Consider the following 22,349-nt stretch of genomic DNA (forward strand, 5'->3'; position numbering starts at 1 on the left):
TTGTAGTAGGCAGCTAATTTATTCCTCTACAATTGTAAAGCATCCTGTAACTGTTGGTCTGAAGGTTTTTTTTATGGTCCTGTTCTAAGGCTGCTATAATGGTTAACAGGGTATTTAGGTATTTACGCTTTTTTTTTCAATAGAGAGGCTTTAATACCTATGAACTCCCCTCTCAGCACACATTTGTGAGCTTCCCATATATTATCTTGGCTTAGATCTTGGGTGGTATTAAAGGAAAAGTATTCAGTGATGGCTTTTGCTATGTGTTGTGTTACCAAAGGGTCTGCCAGCAAATGGTCATCTAGTCTCCAAATGAAATCACAAATCGGTTTAGTAGGCCAGGTGAGTGTACCTATGACCGCTGCGTGGTCTGACCAAGTGAGAGGGGAGATTTGGGTGTTGTGGAAAAGTGCCAGGCCGGTAACGTCAGTAAGAATATAATCAATTCTGGTGTAGCGTTTATGAGGGTAGGAGTAAAACGTATAGTCTCTGGATTCTGGGTTAGAGACCCTCCAGAGATCATGGACAACTATTTTCCTGAGGTGAGCGTTAGTACGTTTAATCTGGGAGGTTGGTATTGAAGAGTGTGAGGTCGAGCAGTCCAAATGAGGGTTTAGAGGTATGTTCAGGTCCCCGCAAAGTATCAGGACACCTTTTTGGTGCTCTAGAATTAGATTAGTGACTAATTTAATAAATTTGGATTGGTTGGAATTCGGTGTGTAAATGGAGACTAAAGTTACTGGGCGCCCATATAAGAGGCCTACTAATATAAGATATCTGCCTTCTTTGTCTTTGACCGATGTGATAACGGAAAAGGGGATGTGTTTCTTAATTAGGATCCCTACTCCATTCTTTTTGGAATGTGAGTGAGATGCATAGAAGCATGTGCCAAATTTAAATGTGAAAGTTTTTGGTTCTTTACCTTTAAGGAAATGGGATTCTTGTATGAACACTATCAGTTTTTTGCCTTAAAAAATCTTGTAGCGCATGATGTCTTTTAGTCGGGATGTTAAGCCCTTTAGCATTTATGGTTTGAATTCTAATAGAGTCAAGGGGCTTGTGGGTGGTATGAGAGCTAAGCATAGCGGTGCAGGGAGGAGTACCTTATGGGTTTTACTGACATGAAAGAATCATGGGAAAAAGTTACGTAATGTTCACATGTGGCGTGGCAATTCAGGACAGTTAGGTCAGCAGAGAAGGAGAGAAGAAAGGAAAGAGACACAGAGAAAAGACACAGCAACAATCTTGTAGTCAACAAGAAAAACATCGTTGAGGTTGCGTTTCGCAAACTTTGGCAATTAATAAGCAAAAGGAGGTGCATTAAATAACATATCCTTGAAATACAAACATTTCTATTGATATACAGTGACAAACTTTACTAACCTGTGAAAAAAGTAAAAAAAAAACAAGAACAAGAAAAGGAAACAAACAGGAGTGAAACAACCACCTCCCCCATTTCTATAAGTCAAACTGATTTACTTATTGGTCGTCCTGCCAATAGAGCTGAGTACTCTCCCAGGTCCTATGATTACTTTCAAGAGAGGGTCTTTTGACCCCCTGTAATAAAGGGGGGAGGACTTCCTTGGTGTTACTTAAGGTGTGGAGATGGCTAGGGGGATGGGTTATTTCTTAGACTAAGCTGATGACATTTAAGCCTATAGAGGGGTTATGGCAGTATGACCGCTATGTATATATATAAAAAAACCATTCTGTGGACAATTGCACGTATGATTAACCATAAATTATCCACGATCCTGACCCTTTAGACCCAGTAACAGTGCACATTGGCAGGTTAAGGAAAAAGACCCTGTTAACCCCTTAATGACCGGACCATTTTTCAATTTTCTTACCCTTAATGACAATGGCTATTTTTACATTTCTGCAGTGTTTGTGTTTAGCTGTAATTTTCCTCTTACTCATTTACTGTACCCACACATATTATATACCGTTTTTCTCGCCATTAAATGGACTTTCTAAAGATACCATTATTTTCATCATATCTTATAATTTACTATCAAAAAATATATAAAATATGAGGAAAAAATGGAAAAAAACACACTTTTTCTAACTTTGACCCCCAAAATCTGTTACACATCTACAACCACCAAAAAACACCCATGCTAAATAGTTTCTAAATTTTGTCCTGAATTTAGAAATACCTAATGTTTACATGTTCTTTGCTTTTTTTCCAAGTTATAGGGCAAAAAATACAAGTAGCACTTTGCTATTTCCAAACCACTTTTTTTCAAAATTAGCGCTAGTTACATTGGAACACTGATATCTGTCTGGAATCCCTGAATATCCATTGACATGTATATATATTTATTTAGAAGACATCCCAAAGTATTGATCTAGGCCCATTTTGGTATATTTCATGCCACCATTTCACTGCCAAATGCGATCAAATAAAATAAATTGTTTACTTTTTCACAAATTTTTTCACAAACTTTAGGTTTCTCGCTGAATTTATTTACAAACAACTTATGCAATTATGGCATACATGGTTGTAAATACCTTTCTGGGATCCCCTTTGTTCAGAAATAGCAGATATATATGGCTTTGGCGTTGCTTTTTGGTAATTAGAAAGCTGCTAAATGCCGCTGCACACCACGTGTGTATTATGCCCAGCAGTGAAGGGGTTAATTAGGGAGCTTGTAGGGAGCTTGCAGGTTTAATTTTAGTGTAGTGTAGTGTAGTAGACAACCCAAATTATTGATCTAGGCCAATTTTGGTATATTTCATGCCACCATTTCACCGCCAAATACGATCAAATAAAAAAAAGACTTAAATTTATCACAATTTTAGGTTTCTCACTGAAATTATTTACAAACAGCTTGTGCAATTATGGCACAAATGGTTGTAAATACTTCTCTAGGATCCCCTTTGTTCAGAAATAGCAGACATATATGGCTTTGGCGTTGCTTTTTGGTAATAATAAGGCCGTTAAATGCTGCTGCGCAGCACACTTGTAATATGCCCAGCAGTTAGGGGTTAATTAGGTAGCTTGTAGGGTTAATTTTTAGCTCTATTGTAGACCCCCTGACCCCCCTCAAACAGCTCTCTTCCCTCCCCCACCTCACAATTGTCACCGCCATCTTAAGTACTGGCAGAAAGTCTGCCAGTACTGAAATAAAAAGCTTTTTTTTTTTTTTTTTTTATACTGTCTGCAGTGATGGATCCCCCCTTACCCCACAACCTCCCTGATCCCCCCATACATTTCTCTAACACTCCCCTGGACCCCCTCTACATATATGCCTCCATCTTGGGTACTGGCAGCTGTCTGCCAGTACCCAATTTGCCCCCCAAATTTGTTTTTTTTTTACTTTTTTATGTAAATCATTTGTTTTCTGTAGTGTAGCTGGCCCCCCTCAACAATCTACATCCCTCCCCCTCCCAGATCCCTTACTAAAATACAGAGATCAGCATTCATCTGTATTGTTTTTTTTTTTATGCACATTTTGCGTGCGCCGCCCTTTCTGCATCGGTGGGCAATATAGGGGATTGCAGTGATGTCTCAATATTGAGACATCACTACAATCCCTTGTAAGCAGCTGGAAGCGATCATGATCGCTCCCAGCACTTCAAAAGGCAGAGGACGTACCAGGTACGTCAATTGTCACTAAGGGGAGTTTTTCCCATGACGTACCTGGTACGTCCTCTGTCATTAAGGGGTTAAAGGTCATAACAGTAGACATCTACAATTATCATAAAACCTGTATCTTTCAGTGTCCATGAGAACAAGTGGAGCAATGTCCCAAGGAAGATTATATTTCCCTCAAATTACTGAGGGGTCTTTATGCTTCTTTTTAGCTACAAGAGTCCATCTGCCGTCACGCTGGCTGTGGCGGGGATCTTGAGGCTTGTGGTGTGAGTCTTGTGTCTGATGCTGCTGGCTTGGAAATGCCAGGTTGAGATTTTTAGATAAAGATTCAAGGTCCTCCAAGTCTTTGTAAATGAAAGTCTTTCCATCTTTTTGCACTAGGAGGCTAAACGGGTATCCCCATCTGTAACGGATACTGTTCTCTTGTAGAGTGGAGGTAATAAATTTGAGAGAGCGTCTTTTTTCAATTGTGGTAGGGCTCAGATCTTGGAAGATTTGGAGGGCTCTGTCTTGAAAGGTTATAGGGCTCTGTGTTCTGGCTTGTTTCCAGATGAGTTCTTTATGTTGGTAGAAGGCAAATTTCATGATGACATCTCTGGGGGGACTTTCGGGTTTAGGCTTAGGCCGTAAGGCTCTGTGAGCTCTTTTCTTAGTTTAAAGAGTTGCAGGAGGTATGTAAGTAAATTTTCGTGGGTGACGTCTTCAGGGATCCCTCTAATCCTCAAGTTATTGCGACGATTTCTATTATCAAGATCCTCCACTTTTAATTGTAAGTCCCGAATCATGGCGTCTTGGCAGTTAATGGTTTGGGTGTTATCACTGACTATAGACTCCATATTTTCCTGCCCCTCCTCCAGGCATTCAACTCTGGAGCCCAGCTCGCCAATATCTTTTTTAATGGACGATAGTTCAGATTTAATAAAAGATTTTAGGTCGGCTATGTCCGATTTTGATGGGTGTGCAGCTATGGTAGCTTGGATTTGAGTTAGTTGTTCTGAGGAGGATTGAGGTGTCTGTTGAGAAGTTTGGGATGTCATAGTGTCAGATTGTATGGCGGCTGCTGTCTCAAAGTGCTGGTTTTGCTCCTGCAGGGTGAAGTAAGAGCTTACTGACGGTATTTCTAATTTATTCGCTCTTTTGGTCTGCCTGTTGGACTTCCTCGCTGCCATATGCAGAAAGGTTGAGGGTATAGTGGGGTGAGCGGTAATATCAAGGCAGATGTACTCTGTGGGCCCTGTAGTTGTGAATTGCAGCGATCTCTGCTGGGGTATATTATATTTCTAGCAGGGCGCTCTTAACCTTAGTTTAATCATATAAGTGAATATAGCATCTTGTAATTGTTAGATTTGCAGCTTATATGAAAGGGTAATTGTGTCCACAGGATGCTCAAAATGCCTCTGGGTGTAGTACCGTGTGCCTTTCAGATTAATGTGGTGTGGACCCACCTTTTTAGATAGAGAGCCTGCATAACGAATCTACCCAAGCATTTATGATTGGTTATGGGGTATGTAGCGTTGTGTTATGTGGCCGTTGTTACACCCAGCTCTGCTATGTGGTGTCAGGGATTGGAGCCATGCGGTGTGCTGCTACGCACATTCATTTAACTCTTCAAGCCGCTCTTACCCCAGTGATATACATGTTGGCTGTCAATTGTCCCTTTCCTCCTTTGTCGTAAGTGAAGTCACTGCAGTGGCTGAATGAACAGCGTTAACCTCTGGTTGAGGGAGCCGATAGTGATTCAGGCCCCGGTTTCAAGATGGCGACCGGGACTCGTTATGGAGCGATTCCAGAGCAATATCGCCGCGATCAGCGGTGTAAGGTGGTAGAATGATGTCCACAGTCTATAGCCGAGAGCTTCATCTAGGTTTTCTATGTTTTGCACCTGATTTGGTACAAGTTGTGAGCCAAAGAATTGCGAAAGGCTACGGAGCTACTCGTTCATGCGTCCGTCTCCATGAACGGTCACGCCCCGCCTCCCTATATAACTTATAGTTTTTACCTTCTGAAGTAGTTGTTAATAATGTTGTCTCTGACATTGACCCCCTTGTCTCAGAATAGCCCCTCTACGACTTCCTCGTCCTCATCTGTTTGGAGGGCTAGGGGCACCCGGATGTCCTGCAGCATCCCTGCCTGTTGAGCTATGTTATGAAGGATGCTGCAGGCTATAATGATCTTTGCCACCTTCCTAGGGCTGTATTGGAGGGCTCCTCCAGACCTACCCAGACATCAAAAGCGCATTTTGAGGAGCCCAAAAATCAGTTCAACTACAGCCCTAGTTCGCTTGTGCGCCAGATTGTAGCGCTCCTGTGCCTCGTCGGTGGGGTTACGTAGAGGCGTAATAAGCCAATTCTGGCTCATGTAACCCGAAACACCCATAAATAATTAACATTACAAAATATCAATATTATAAATATATGATACATTAGAGGAAAAAATACATTTAAAGACAGAAAAAGAAAATGATACAATGCATTTATGTATTCGAAAATCGCATAAACTCCATGAAATTAAAATGAGGGTTAAACGTTTACATAACCTAGCTAAAATGTCTATATGTAATAAACTTTAATTGCTCTGCTAGTGACTTTGAAAGACTTTGTAAAATCAGCAAACTGCTAAACTGTCGTCTACGTCAGTTACGTTTAAAGAGCTACACCGTCCCTTTAAAAGTATTGTCAAGGCTATGACCTGCTACATATCCGTTTTTATAAACCTAGACATTGCTGAAAGAGACAAGTAAATGGTTAAACCTCATTCTATATCTGCACATTTTAGTTATGATCTGTTTGGAGCTAAACCTAGACATTTGCTGAAAGAGACAAGTAAATGGTTAAACCTCATAAGGGGTTAAAATTTTTTAGTTACATTCAGTCAACATAACACCAACCCTCCCAATACCAACTTATATATATGCAATAAAGACACAACACTCAGGGTTGGGAGAAAAAACCGCCTCCCCAACAGGGAGAGGGGTTGCTTTATTAAATAAATAACTTTAATACTGAATAACCAACAAGCTGGCAAGAAGATCTTGTCCTAATTAACCCTCTAAGGGGTGTGGCCGCCCTGGAAATGAGGACGCCCTCATTCCGCCTACATCTCTGCCCAAGGAAGATCGACCAGCAAGCCGACCTATACCTAGCCCCTCGGTGACTAGGGTCCTACACGCCCACTGTACTTTCCTTCTATGATGTTACCGGCCAATTCGATTGTTATGGCACACCCCTTTCCGCCACACTTGGGAAAGCATGCCACCATGCAAACCCCCACCTGTCAATTTAGGGTTAACGGAGTCTCCAATACTGGATAGTCAACGGTCCCCCAGCCAAAAGACTGTTAGTCCCGAAGGGAGACCCCATACTACCAATTAACACCTTTGGGCTTACAAAGGTCCAGATGACTATGTAGCCCCCCGCCAAAGGAAACTAAGCCAGCTGCTACGAACTGCAACTCCTCCATCCGCTACCGGACCTGTAAAAAATTAGATAACGAACAACTGCCAAACAGGGAGGGCTGGGCGGGAACACAAAAAACAGGTTAGTGGTTTTACTTTCAGTTCTGCACCTCTATTATTAGCTCTGAATCCCCACCCTCTCAAGCTCCCTCCCCCTGCCCTGCATGGAACACTTCCTCTCTTTTTAACCCTTTACCAGCTTTTCCTTCTGGTGAGCCGACCTATCCCTAGCCCCTCGGCGACTAGGGTCCTACACGCCCACTGTACTTTCCTTCTATGTTACCGGCCAATTAGATTGTTATGCCACACCCCTTTCCGCCACCCCAAAGAGGACAAGGTACTCTTGCCCCACTAAACATAGCTAGAAGCCAGGACCTGCCGAATATTCTCCAGGAACAAATCATTACCTTTATCGGATAAATGTACCTGATCCTTCCTAAATAATCCCGCATAATCAATACGAATATTGTCATGCAACACTACCTTCCCACTTGAAGCCAAAACCTCTTTACAGACATCCCTATTTAGTTTCCTCATTACACGAAAACCAGCCTTCCTAGTAGCCATATGCCTCCATATGTTCCTGGATATAATGTTTGATCATATAATGGTCACTCCCTTAAACTGTGTCCTCAGCCACCTAATATCTGAAACCATAATATCAGCAAGGTCTCCCATCGGCATAGTCCCCACATCATTTCCTCCTAAATGAAGTAGAATCACATGAGGTCTACCCCATCTCCTTCTGGCTTCGCCAATCTGTTTGGGCAGTTGGGACCACAACATGCCCCTCCTACCCAGCCACCTAATTGACACTTTGTTAGCCGGCAATCCCAACTGCTGACCTCCCGCCCCGGGATGCTGCCCGTATGGCCGCCCAATGAACATATGAATGTCCAACTATCCAAATTCTTCGGTATCGCGTGTCCTGACCTGAAAAACCATCAACCAACAATAAGGTCCTGGCTCCCCAAAGAAAAACCCAAAAAACACATCCACTAACCATAGAACAACAAACAGCCCGCTCTCTAACCTACCACTGCTTCAGGGGCCCGATGTATTTCTTATACTGCCCAGAAGACCAATGGCCCATAACCTTGATTTCTCCCTCAGAACATCCCAACATGGCTGCATCGGTGGCAGACCCGATGCGAAAAGAATGAGGAGCTACCACCGCTGGATCCCACCCCAAACTACAAAGCACCTTCCGCAATACAGCTCTAAACTGAAACTGGGATAAAAAGGACCCGTCCTTGTGTACCAAAAACAGCCCCCCTACTCTTGGCCTGATTTGCCTAAATTTTTTGCAAAGCAAAACTGAACATATTGATGGCTCCACCTGCGATAGCAAATTGAGCCATCTACCCTTTCCTACCTGATCCATTTTTGATCTAGCCTCAAACACTAGGACAGCCTGGTCCACTAATCTAACATGTTCATCCAATAAACCCATTCCCGTAGCCGTTTTGGATTGCGCTACTAATTCACTAATCCTAGGGCTGCAAAGTACGCAAGAGAAAATGCTAGCGAAAACAACAGTACCTCAAAACTAGAGTCACATACCACCCTAAGCTGTTGGATCAGCTGCGCTAGTCTACCCCTAGTGATTGGCTACCTCGCATCTTTCCTCTTAACCCCTAACCTGCGTACCCCCTTCAATGCAGCCCTAGCCAAAAAGCCCTTAGTGACATCCTCCACCCCATATAATTTAGAGAAAAACGCTACAGCCGCTGCCTTACCACCTATAGCGCCAGGGGATAAACCTGCCTGTTCTAAGGAGCCCAACCACATAATAAAGAACTGCACAGAATGTGTCCTCCATGTGGTATCAAAAGACTGTAAAAATTTACCCCACTCACGCCAAGCCACACCGTACGCTTACCAAGTTCTAGGTGCTAGCGAACCTCTCAGCAGCCTTAACGCAGCTCCCCAGAACTCACCACCTGTCAGAAATATGTTGGACACTCATTACCCTAAACCTCCACCTTTGGTGCTAGCTTTTAAAATTAGCCTCCTTCTAAAACGCAACTTATAACTAAACCCGAAACTGCGCCTATAAAACCCCAAGCCTTAACCGCCTTGAAACATTCTCCCCCGGCGGAGAACTAACGTAGAGCCCTGTAAGCACGTAGGCGAACACCTAACGCAATACATTGCACTAATCCTAAACTCTGTAACATGGCCAATGCCAACTCAAAGAATTGATAGTCTACTGACATATCAACCCTATAGACTGCAACCTCCCTGAACTCCCTATCGGGCGCGACAAACACTGACCAAGTCCGAACTTCACTGAATCCCTCTTGTGTACAATGCCCGATGGGGACACCACAACATTGGCCAGCCGAGGTCCAAAAGATGAATCGTCATTCCGCTTAATTTAACCTACTTATCCACCTATTCCTGCAAAGCGACTGGAAATTGAGACACCGGTTTTTCAAACAAGAACTGCGAATAGGGAACAACAACTTTCCCAACTGAACTTCCAAACTATAACTTAAACCCGCCTGCAAAAACACAGCCGCCACTTCTCCGTGACCACACTAATTGCCCTAAAGCTGACCCCGCGTTTCATTGGCACGTACATTCTTCCCAGCAGGGCCATGCACAAATCGTTGCTTACCCGTATAACTGTCCCTTTTCCTGCTGCAGTCATTCCCTGGATGGGTACCACTGCAATAAATGCACACATGCCTCAAGAGGCATTGAGTACCCCTGTCGCATAGTTTCTCCTGGAAACGCCAGCATTCCCTGCCCCCTCTCTTTTGAAAGGGACGGTTCTGCTGACCAGGGTTAAATGTTTTCACCGGCCCCGCCCCCGTATTGTCTAAGAGATCAAGATTGGACCATAGATCCATCTCTTTCATCCCAAAGGTTAAAACTGTGTTCGCTTCCAACATTCTCCTAAATTGTGCATCGTACTGTCGCCACGCGGTACCTTTTCCTCTTTCATGGATGTCGTCAATGACCTCCATGTACTTAAGGATGTTAACTGCCTGATCTGGATTGGCTTCTATGTAACAAGAAGCAAAGACCCTAAAACACCTCATCCATTCTTGATAGGTTTCTGGCCTATTTACCTTCTTATCCCCTGTACCATCTTCTGCCATTTCCCTAACCTGGTACGCAGCCCTCGACAACTCAAAAATCTTAATGTAGCGCCCTTCCCTGATTTTTCTCGCAATCCTGGGTTTTAAATGTGAATGCAGAGAACGCACTATGCAGCTGTACTCGCTACGCCGCCTTTCTTCCCTTTTCTACCTCCCCCAAGGACTGCAACTGCCCCAGGATCCGCTATCTCTTTACCACCAGTTCCTACGCCACGCACCCCCACATTTTTAGTTTTCTTATCAACCAACTTCCTTATTTTTCTAAACAATTTGCGATGCCCCTCATCCTTCAGCCCCGTGGAGCTGTCTGAGTCCCCTGAGCTAGATGAATCTTCCACCCCCGTGTGTTGGGTAATAGCAGGCTCACCGTTTCCAGATGCCGCTACCATCCTGGACTGCGTGGATCCAGAGGAACCTTCAACCACCTTCTCTCCTGCTGTCGATACTCCCTCAGCTCTAGGTCCGCCTTGTGCCGCACTGCCACCAGCCACTCCAATCTCCTGCGCTTTATCCACAGTAACAGCATCCTGTGGAACAAAATGAAAAGTGGGAGCAACACAGGGAGAAACAAGCTGCCCAGGGAGCCCCCCAGTCGCACCTCTCAATTTCACAGATCCTGCAGACTGCCCCCCTGACAAATGCCTTGATATCAGCCTTTTTCTTAAACTTGCCAATAAATCCATATGCCCCACTTTTCTAACAGATCTCCCATGTACCGGAGTACAAACCAGCCCTAATGGCCTTTTATTTGCCGCCTGAATCCTACCAGATCTCCTACTAGGCTTATTTCCGCATTTATTAATATTCCCCTTCTTAGAGCCCTTTTCCCCCATGAGTGACAGGCCCCCCGGCCCTCCCGTTCCCCCCTGCGGCTCCACCTACCTGCCTGGAACTGCCCACAGGGACCTGATGTCCCATGGGCCTGGAGCTACACGCGACCGCTCCAGCTCCAGCTCCAGCTCCTTCCATCACCGCAATCTGAATTGATTGCGTAGTAGGTCCCAAGATGGCGACCGGAAGTGCGGTGGGCGGAGCCTGAGCGGGCGCGAGCAGAAGAGGACCTACTGCCCCAGCATCCCCACGAGGCTCCTCTAAAAATGGTGCTTGGGGCCTACCTTCCATCCCTCTCTGTCCGGAGACAAAAGAGGGGGATGGTGACACACTCCTGTTCCCCGGGGAAAAACGCATCTCCGGGGAGTACATAAGAACATCAGCAACGGATTGGTGAGCCACAGCCGGGTTCCGGCTAGGAACCGGCTGCCCCACAAACCCCCCAGTCTGAGAAGAGCTAGCTAGGGAAAGCGTGGCCACATTAGGGACAGAAAAAAGTACAGAAGTTGGGGGAAAAGAAACCGGGATATGAGGGGGAAAAAGAGAAGAGGCAGACACAGAGACATTGGGGAAAAGGGTAGGAGCAGTAAAGACCGCAGTAGAAGAGACAGGGAGGGAAATAGAATAAACAGGGCTAAAGGGAGAAGAAAAAGAAGTGCACCCCGCCCCAGAAACAGGCAGAGAGCCAGCAAGCTCAGAAACTACAGGGATTACAGCAGAAGACAGAAACATGTCACCACTGGAAGTAACAACAGTCTTCTTCTTCCTTGCAGGGACATCCTCCTCTTCAACCAATCTTCGTGGAACCTTCGCAGACCGCTTGGACCTCTCCATGATGTAACCTGCAAGACAAAAAACAGGTTAGTGGTTTTACTTTCAGTTCTGCAGCTCTATTATTAGCTCTGAATCCCCACCCTCTCAAGCTCCCTCCCCCTGCCCTGCAGGGAACACTTCCTCTCTTTTTAACCCTTTACCAGCTTTTCCTTCCTTACAAAAAATTACCCCTTAACTTGTTACATCCCTAAATAGGTCTTCCACTTTCCTTCTATATCTGCACATTTTAGCTATGACCTGCTACATATCTGTTTATGTAAACATAGACATTTGCTGAAAAAGTCAAGTAAATGGTTTCTATATCTGCACATTTTGGTTATGATCTGTTTGGAGCTAAACCTAGACATTTGCTGAAAGAGACAAGTAAATGGTTAAGCCACATTCTATATCTGCACATTTTGCACATTACACAAACACAACTGTTTGTGAACATTACAGTGGCAATTGTCTAACTTCTTAACCATGCTGTGCACAAGTACTCACCAACCAGTCACCTGTGGGGAAACTGTCCTCAAACTGTTGCCAGAGTAAGGACTGCCTGAGGACACGGGTGTTGTGACTGGCACCCCCAAAATTCGTAAACACGTTCATAATTCGCATCTGTGCATCGCAAATGAACTGCACGTTCAAACTATGAAAGTGTTTGCGATTTTGGAAAAGACCCTCTTCTGCTGGAGCCCCCAGAGCAACATGGGTGCAATCTTTTGCTTCCAAAACATTTGTCATTTCAGCTGTTTGATAGAATTCCCTCTTGAGGTGTTTTCAATCGTCCTCATTTTGAGGAAATCCTACGAAAAGCCTACAAATTGTTTTCATGGCGTTAAACCTTTTAAAAACCACAGAGAAGGTGCCTTGAGACATACCGGGCAAGTAACCCTCTGCGGATTGATAATTCCGGACTCCAGGACATGTGTACAGCAAAGCATCTTGGGCATACCAGGGATTGCAGTGCACATATGTCTGCGTGGCTCCAGATAAGGTCTTAGTACATCGTACAGGCTCAATAGCTGCTGTCTATTGAGCCGATACTTGTCAAAAACCTTGTCATCGCTCATATTATCCAAGGTGAGCCTCACCCTGTGAACAGGAGGAGCCCTAATCCTCAGGTGTTCCACATGCTCCTCTTCGAGGCTCCGGGCATGCCTGAATCTGTTGTACTTAACAGCACCAACACAATCTAACTGGGGGTTGTCCATATTTGCAGAGCCAAGCAGCACAAGCCAAATAGCAGAGCAAACACGAAATGAGTAACGAGGTATTCAAACACACAAAAGCGATCTGATACAATGTCGGTCATAAGGGACGTATTGGCCATGGTGTTTGGGTGATTTATAGTGTAAAATATCCAATGGTAGCGTGTTCGTAATGATTGCTGATTGTATACACTTGATTGTATCTGAGTGGCGTGAATGTTTTCAAAGTGGGCGTTTTTTTTGTGTTTGTTGAAATTCGTAATGTTTGTTCATATGCGTAACAAATAGTAAACGCGATGTTATATTAAAAACCACAAGTTTACGCTAACATAATTCAAAGTGCATACTTATCTATAATGTGTGCATAGATATTGCATAGAATCTGATTGAGCAATGTTGTTGCAATATTGTTGTAAAACTATAAAGTAACGGCTGACATGAAATATATATATATATATATATGTATATATATATATATATATATATATGTATATAAAGTGATTGGTGAGATTTCAATATTTTACGTGTACCATTGAAATCGCAATAATAATGAAGATATGGCAAACCTCTCGTCTATGTATATGTAATATTGAGTGAGAAACTGTTTAATGGGGCAGTAAAGTCCTAATGATAGAATCCTTATGGTTCAAGCTTAGAATGATGTCGTCATATTAGCTACATGCCTGTCTACTTTCCAAATCTTCGTTCTCTTGTTCTACTTTGCAACATTATTGTTGTGTGATGATTAAAAATATAACTGTGTGTTTTGTTGTGTGATGTGTGTTATGTACATATATGTATGTATTATGATTATCTCCCACATATGTTCATTTATATAAAGCAGTATAGCATTGTTGTTCCTTCAAAAAAAACGTCAAATAGAATATTTTCTAATGATATATTTGAATTAGACGAAATTCCTAATGGTATATTATGTTTAAATCCTCATCTTAAAGGGACACTAAAGCCATAATTTTTATTTCATGATTCAGACAGAGAATACAATTTGAAACATTCCAATTTACTTCTATGATCTAAGTAGCTTCATTCTTTGTATATCATTTGTTAAATAAATAGCAGTGCACATGGGTGAGGCAATCACACAAGACGTCTATGTGCAGCCAGCAATCTACTGAGCCTATCTAGATATGCTTTTCATCAAAGGATATAGAGAGACTAAATCAAATGTAATAGAAGTAAATGAGAAAACTGTTTAAAATGGCATACTCTTTCGGAATCTTGAAATATAAAAATGGTGTTTTATGTCCCTTTAAATGTGTTAATTTCCTTCTTAATATAAGGAGAGTCCATGGCTTCATTTTACTGTTGGGAAATACTGAACCTGGCCACCAGGAGGAGGCAGACACCCCAGTCAAAGGCTTTAATACCTCTCCCACTTCCCCTATCACCCATCCCCCAGTCATTCTTTGCCTTTCGTCACAGGAGGATGGCAGAGAAGTGTCAGAAGATTTCGGAGTTGTTCCTCAGGAGGGGTATATGCCCTTCGATATGGGACTGGAGTTTTAAGTAGTCTTGTAAGCCTCTCAGTGAGAGCATTGACGAAAGTTAGAGTTTGGAGATGCAGGAAGAGTCTTCCTGCGAACCCATGCAGACTGCCTGCTAACAGCTCCTTAAGAAACCAGTGTTGACGAGTTTCACAGATTCTGGTAAGATCGTTTCAATTTTTACTTATGTTGAAAACGCTGAAGGGTACTCCCTCTTAGTGCTTTACCTCGCCCTGCCAAGCCCAAGCAAAAGGTTAAACATAGCTCTTTGGTCCAGGGGGACATCCAGTTATTTATTAGATGTGTCTGCCTTTCATGTATCCCAGGATGAGTCACACTCTGAGTCTTCAGAGGGTGAAATTTCTGGATCAGAGTCTGATACCTCTAGGCCTCTGGCTGCGGAGGAGCCAGCCTTTAGATTTAAAATGAAAACGTTTTCTTCTAAAGGAGGTTTTGTCGACATTAGAGATTCCAGAGGCCAAGTTGCCTGATGATCCTTTGATCCCTAAATTAGACAGAGTGTACGAGGACAAGGTAGCGCCGCTAACTTTTCCTCTACCTGTAAAAATGGCGAACATTATTAAAAATGAGTGGGATAGAATTGGATCTTCCTTTTCGCCTTCGTCTGCCTTTAAAAATTATTCCCGGTCCCGGAATCTCAGCTGGAGTTGTGGGGTTCCGTCCCTAAGGTGGATGGCGCTATCTCCATGTTAACTAAGCATACTACTATCCCTCTTGAGGATAGCTCGTCATTCTGAGAGCCGATGAATAAGAAGATGGAAACTTTTCTCAGGAAAATGTTTCAGCACACAGGATATTTATTTTAACCGGAAGCGGCTGTTGCTTCGGTTGCTGGAGCTGCAGCTTACTGGTGCAACTCCTTAGTGGATTTGATCGAGGTGGAGGGTCCCCTTAATGTTATCAAAGAAAAAATTAAAGCTTTGAGAATTGCTCATTCTTTTCTGTGATACAAACATGCAGATAATTCACCTGAATGCTAAAAAAAAATTCTGATTTCTCAGTACAAACCCGTCGGGTACTCTGGCTGAAGTTCTGGTCTGCGGACATGACTTCTAAGTCTAGTCTTCTTTCCTTCATCTTTAAGGGAAATATTTTATTTGGTCCAGACCTAGGCTCCATTATCTCCACAGCTACAGAGGGCAAGGGTGCCTTCCTACCGCAGGATAAAAATAACAAATTTAAGGGGCAAGGAGTTAATTTTCGTTCCTTTCGTTCTGAAAAGTCCCATCATCAGCAGTCCTCCTCTAAGCCCAAGCAAACCAAGAGCACTTGGAAGCCGGCTCAATCCTGGAATAAATCCAAGCAGAATAAGAAGCCAGCCGAGAACAAGTCGGCATGAATGGGCAGCCCCCTATCCGGCGCTGGATCATGTAGAGGGTAGACTGTTTCTGTTTTTAGGCGTTTCAGGGACATGCAGGATCTGTGGGTCCTGGAGGTCATAGCTCAGGCATACAAGATAGGTTTCAAATCTCATCCACCCAAGGGCAGATTTCTCCTCTCAAGCCTGTCTTCAAAACCAGAAAAGAGGGAAGCCTTTCTGGGGTGCGTGCAGGATCTCTCCTCCTTAGGGGTCATTTTCCCGGTTCCTATCGCAGAAAGAGGTTTGGGATACTATTCAAACCTGTTTGTGGTCCTAAAGAAGGAGGGAACTTCCCGCTCGATTCTGGACCTAAAGTGCTTAAACAAGTTTCTAAATGGTCCCCTCGGTCAAGATGGAGACAATAAGGTCCATCCTTCCTCTAGTTAAGGAAGGACAGTTCATGACCAATATAAATCTGAAGGATGCCTACCTTCATGTTCCAATCCACAGTGACCACTTCCATTTTGTTCCTGGATCAGCACTTCCAGTTCATTGCACTTCCGTTTGGTCTAGCTACTGCTCCAAGAATCTTTAAAAATGTTCTAGGGGCTCTCCTGGCCGTCGACAGAACCCAAGGTATAGCAGTAGCTCCCTACTTGGACGACATTCTTGTTCAAGCACCATCCTTTCGTCTTGCGGAGGACCATTCGGTATCTCTTCTCTCCAATCTATGGTCACATAAATGGAAGATAAACTTAGAGAAGATTTCTCTTATTCCAAACACCAGGGTAGAATTCCTGGGCACTATAATAGACTCAATATCCATGAGGATATTTCTAACCAACCAGAGGCATTGCAAGCTAGCTTCGTAATGTCTTGCCCTCCGGATCTCTTTAAGGCCATCTGTGGCTCAGTGTATGGAGGTAATTGGTCTCATGGTGTCCAGCATGGACATAATTACCTTTGCCAGGTTCCGTCTCAGACCTTTACAGCTGTGCATGCTGAGGCAGTGGAACGGCGATCATTCAGATCTGTCTCAACAGATTTAAATGGACAGCCGGTCGAGAAAATCCTTTCTAAGACCATCCTGGGAGAATGTGACTACGAACGTGAGTCTATCAGGATGGGGAGCTGTTGGAGGTGCCAAGAAGGCACAGGGCCTGTGGTCTCAGGAGAAACGCTCCCTCCCGATCAACATTCTGGAACTTCGAGCAATCTACAATGCTCTGAAGGCTTGGCCTCTTCTGGGTTTGTTCCGGTTTATCAGATTCCAATCAGACAATATAATCTCTGTGGCTTACATCAACCATCAGGGGGGAAAGAGAAGCTCCCTAGCAATGAGGGAATTATCTCGGATTCTGGAGTGGGCGGAGGCCTACAGCTTTTTGCTGTCGGCGATCCACATTTCGGGTGTGGACAACTGGGAAGCGGATATTCTCAGCAGCCAATACTTTCATCCAGGGGAATGGTCTCTCCATCCTTAAGTGTTTGCAGAGCTATGCAATATGTGGGGGACACCAGAAATAGATCTCATGGCGTCTCGTCTCAATACCAAGCTACCTAGATATGGGTCGAGGTCCAGGGATCCTCAGGTGGAGCTAATAGATGCATTAGCGGTGCCTTGGAGGTTTAGTCTAATCTACCTTTTTCCGCCATTATCCTTCCTTGGGTAGTGTCCTGCATCAAGCAGGAGCAGGCGTCAGTAACACTGATGGTTCCATCCTGGCCGCGAAGTTACCTTGTTGCAGGGATCAACTGGAACAGGGTCCTTTTGTTCATCAAAATCTAGATTCTCTGAGACTGCGTGGAGATTGAATGCTTAGTCCTTGCAAGAGAGGGTTTTCTGAGAGAGTTATTGATACTCTCATTCAAGCTCGTAAGCTGGTTACTCGTCGCATCTATCATAAGGGCTTACCTCCTCTGCGTTTTCTTTATCACAGCTTGGTCGTTCTTGCTTCTTCCAAACAAGGCCGACGGGTGACTCGACAGGTGTTCTTGCGCTTACAGTGTTTCGTGTGTACTCACCCTTGCAGCTCGACCTTTCAATGCTGTCTAAGCAGAGAGGCTTGATCCTGTTGTCTTCTCACTGCTCCCTTGTCTCTGCTCCTTACACCGCTTCTAGTCTTCGGCCCTTCTTCATGACGTCATCCTCCGCTGACCATATGGTTCTCATAGGTACTGTAGGTCTTTTTACAGGTGTCTGGATACTTTCAGCTGTCTTCTAATTGGGATAGTTGGTGCACAAGGCAATTCAAAAATAGCAAACAGAAGGATATCCCAAAACGAAGTTGCTTTATATAATATCTTCAATCCTTTATTTGTAACATCTTAAAAACATCAATCTTCAATAAAATAAGCTAATGTGTTCAGACCACATTGTCTTACACGTTTCAGCTATTGCTGCCGTACTCATAGACATAATCTGTGTCTGACTAAAACAGTTCTTTTATATCTTACACAATTAAAATCACCTGAACATAATTAGTGTTTTAACTCCATAGTTATACTTTTATTCCATACAATTTGGTGTTGTATACCTTTACTATGAAGCTTAATAATTATGTATACATCAAAGTATTTAGGTAATGGAAGTTGCTGTTTCATTGACAATATTTTTAGTTAGTACTAACTCTTTTTTTTCTAGTTTATATACAAGTATCATATACATTTATTAGTGTCATTTTTCGGATTTTACAAACTGTATTATGGTGATATTTAAACATTCAAATTTAGTCTGTTATATTTATAGAGTATAATTAGTGTATTCATATAGCTCTCTTACACATTAAATGTATATATATCTACAGTTCTTAACACACATCATTTGTGGTATCTTCCCACCTTCTCAATACAATATGATTCTTTCAGCAACAATCAATTTAAGATATCTATTTAGTTATGAACTTTAGCACAAATATGTTATTGTATATGTATATCAACATAATTTATGATCCTTTGAATAGGATATGTATGCAAAGATATATTAATTATTTATTTCTAAGAATTGATTAGATCAATATGTATATCAACATAATTTATGATCCTTTGAATAGGATATGTATGCAAAGATATATTAATTATTTATTTCTAATAATTGATTAGATCAATATGTATATCAACATAATTTATGATCCTTTGAATAGGATATGTATGCAAAGATATATTAATTATTTATTTCTAATAATTGATTAGATCAAATCTAGAATTCAATACATGCGGGATTCTTGTATTCATTGTAAATATCCAATACATTTCTTGCTTATTTAAGTTTTGTCCAATGTCCCCTCCTTTTTCATTGGGGATAATCATTTCTATAATGTTCCAGGAGAATGTTTCTAGGCTTCTATCATGTATTTCTATGAAATGCTTTGCTATTGGTGTAATTTTTCCTCATTTTTTTTATTTTCTGATTGTGATGTGATTCTGTTAAGGTGTTCTCTAATTCTAACTCTGGTCTCATGTGTAGTTTTACCAATGTACTGCAGGTGGCACTCTTTGCAAGTTATGAGATATACTACATTTGTACTTCTGCAGTTCTACACATTGTTTAGTTTCATATGTTCTCCTTGTTACACTAGAGTTGAACTTCACACCTGTAGTCGCATATTTACATGCTTTACATTGTGTATATCCACATGTATGTGTCCCCTTTACTTCTAACCATAATGATCCACTTATATTCAAGATTTTTCATACTGTAGGTGAAATAAAGTTTCCTATGGTTTTACCCCTCGTATATGAAAACCTACAGTTCTTTTTCGTAATCTGTTGTAGTTTCTCATCTGCTGCTAGAATAAGTATATGTTTTGTTGATGATATCACATATTTTATTGTATTGTTGTGAGTACTGTGTCGTGAATATAATTTTGTCATCCTTTCTTATTTTATATTTATCCCTATTGGGAATATTCTTATCCTTAAATCTTTCCTGTCCATAGCCATGACTTTATATTTTGCATCTTTCACCAGGTTCTTTGAGAAACCTCTCTTCAAGTTATTCTCTAGAGCATCTGCCTCTCGCCTAAAGCAGTCATCTTGCGAACAGTTCCTTTTTGTCCTTAATAAACTGTCCTTTGGCTTTAGCCTTAAAAACTTTTTGGGGGTGATTGCTTTTTGCGTGAAGCAGAGCATTCCTTGCAATAGGTTTTCTATAAATCTTAGTTTGAATAGAGTTGTTTCCATCTTCTACATATAGAGTGACATCTAAATAGTTAATTTCCACTCTGACTCATGTGTGAATCTGAGATTCATGTCATTAGTATTTAAATATTCAATAAATCTGTTCAGTGTTAGATCATCTCCCTGCCATGTAAAGATCAGTATTACACAACGTGGGAGCGCTCAGACATCGGCTCTTCACGTAACGACACACCCCTCCTGGGACTCCAACTTACGTCTTGATGACGTAGCCCAAAGCTGTCAGCTACGCCGGTGCAAATAGCAGGAAACAATCCACCACTGCTTCCAAACATCAAACAGCAACAACATCCAATGCACTCGGCATACGGCAAATGTAAAAATTGCAAATCCACACCAGGTTGATGCAAAAGAAAGTCTGTATTTAGATTTAAGGGAAAAAAAGCATTACAGACAGGCTATTTTAGGTAGGTGAAACGCGTTTCATATATAAGACATACTTCCTCAGTGACCACCTCAAGCTCGGAAGGCTCAGCCTCTTGTGGGAAATAGTGGTCTAATGTGAGGTTCATACTGTTGTCAGAAAGGAGCCTCTGAATGATGCCCGGCTGGCGGATCGGCCCCTGAAATGACCAGCCCTGGCAAAAAATACCTGGAATACAGGACTCTACGCTCATTTGCTTGTGCTCTGTCTGAGGTGAAGGTCGAGACAAACCTGTTTAGGTCTCTTATAAAGGATTAGCCAAAAAGTATGCCTTTGGCAGAGGAGCCCCCTTCTACCCTGGCCATGTATGCTAGTTTTAGGTCTAGTCTAGCCATAGCTGCTCTACGCCTCCCCGCAGACAGGTTGTGTAGTAACTACTGCTTGATCTGCGAGTTGTAAAATCTTGGTAATGGGTGCCACCATATCCAAAAGTTTATCTTGGGCTGACTTAAGGGAAAAAAGGGGATTATTAGTGACCAGCTCCAAATAATTTACTACAAACTCCAACTAGAAAATATAGGACACCCTCTCAAACCTATAGTAGAGACCAAGTAAAATAGAAAAAACACTAGGGAGCGCTCGAAAAAACAAGCTAAAGAGTAAAATAAAAAATAAACTGACCTATCTACAAGACCGAACTTAATCAATATTAGATATAAATGAATAGTATAAAAAATTAGTGTATATATAAAATAATGCCAAAACAAATGAAAAGGTGCCAGTTATAAACACATATATTTAGCCAAAATTTAAAAAGCAATACAATATTTATTTAAACATTGACAATTGGTTATAGGTCGACCTATTGAAAATACATATATATTACACAATAAAAATAATAAGTAGAAATCTATATTGGGAATATATAAAAATAACTATTACAATACACCCAAAATGTTCGTGTGGCAGATGAAATCCAATGCGGTAATAGCCTTCAACTGGTCGGTATGTGGGCACACAAAACAGGTCTGTGCACAATTGTGTGTGAATATGGGAAAGCCGTTCCGAATTCGCAAAAGAATGTAGCTGATGGTGCTTTGCTCCTACGGACAAAAGGATCCTCTTAATATGTGTCAAACTGTGAGTAACATAAAAGATATCCGTACTCACATATTAGATATCAGAAAACCGGCCTCCAGTCTGTAAACACTGCTCCATGCCGTGGACCACCCACTGAGGGTATCGTTCAGTCTCTGCAACTCGGGAAACAGAAGTGCTTACAACAATTAATTTAAAGGAATCTGGCTAAGAAACCCGGTGATGTACTGCAGTGTTCTTTTACAGGAACAAGTTTACTTTTAAACAGATTTCCCAAGACCTGCTTATGCGGTCAAATATTGCAATCCTCACCTTAACGGGTTATTCCACCAGAATTTAGCAAAAAACTCCAAAGTATAGGAGCTAGAGATAATGAGCAACGCGTTTCAAAACATTAGATTTGTTTGTCGAGCTCTAAATTCAAATGTCAGACTGCTGCCTTTTAAACCCTCATCTGACAATTAGTTTAATTAGTTAGCTTACACCTGTTTCTTAAGGTGATATTTGCAAAACATTTTTCTTACCTAAAAACATTATATTCAAATAATCACTAAGTGTAAAATACAAAAAAAAATAAAAAAAGAAAAGACATAAAAGTAAAAAATAGAATATCGGACATTCAAAATTTTAACAATGCAAATTATAATGCAGATTATATCCGGCACCTTTTTCTGGCAAATGAATTTAATATAAAAGCTACAAGAAATACCGAAGATTACTTCTGGGTATCTTGTGAGGATAATTCTATTTAAAATTAATTTAAATTTCATTAAAAGTATCATTAAAAGTATAATTCAAGACAGAAAAAACATATGAGAAAATATAAATCCAAATTATAAAT

Source organism: Bombina bombina, chromosome 2 (assembly GCF_027579735.1).
Source record: "Bombina bombina isolate aBomBom1 chromosome 2, aBomBom1.pri, whole genome shotgun sequence".
Taxonomy (NCBI): Eukaryota; Metazoa; Chordata; class Amphibia; order Anura; family Bombinatoridae; genus Bombina; species Bombina bombina.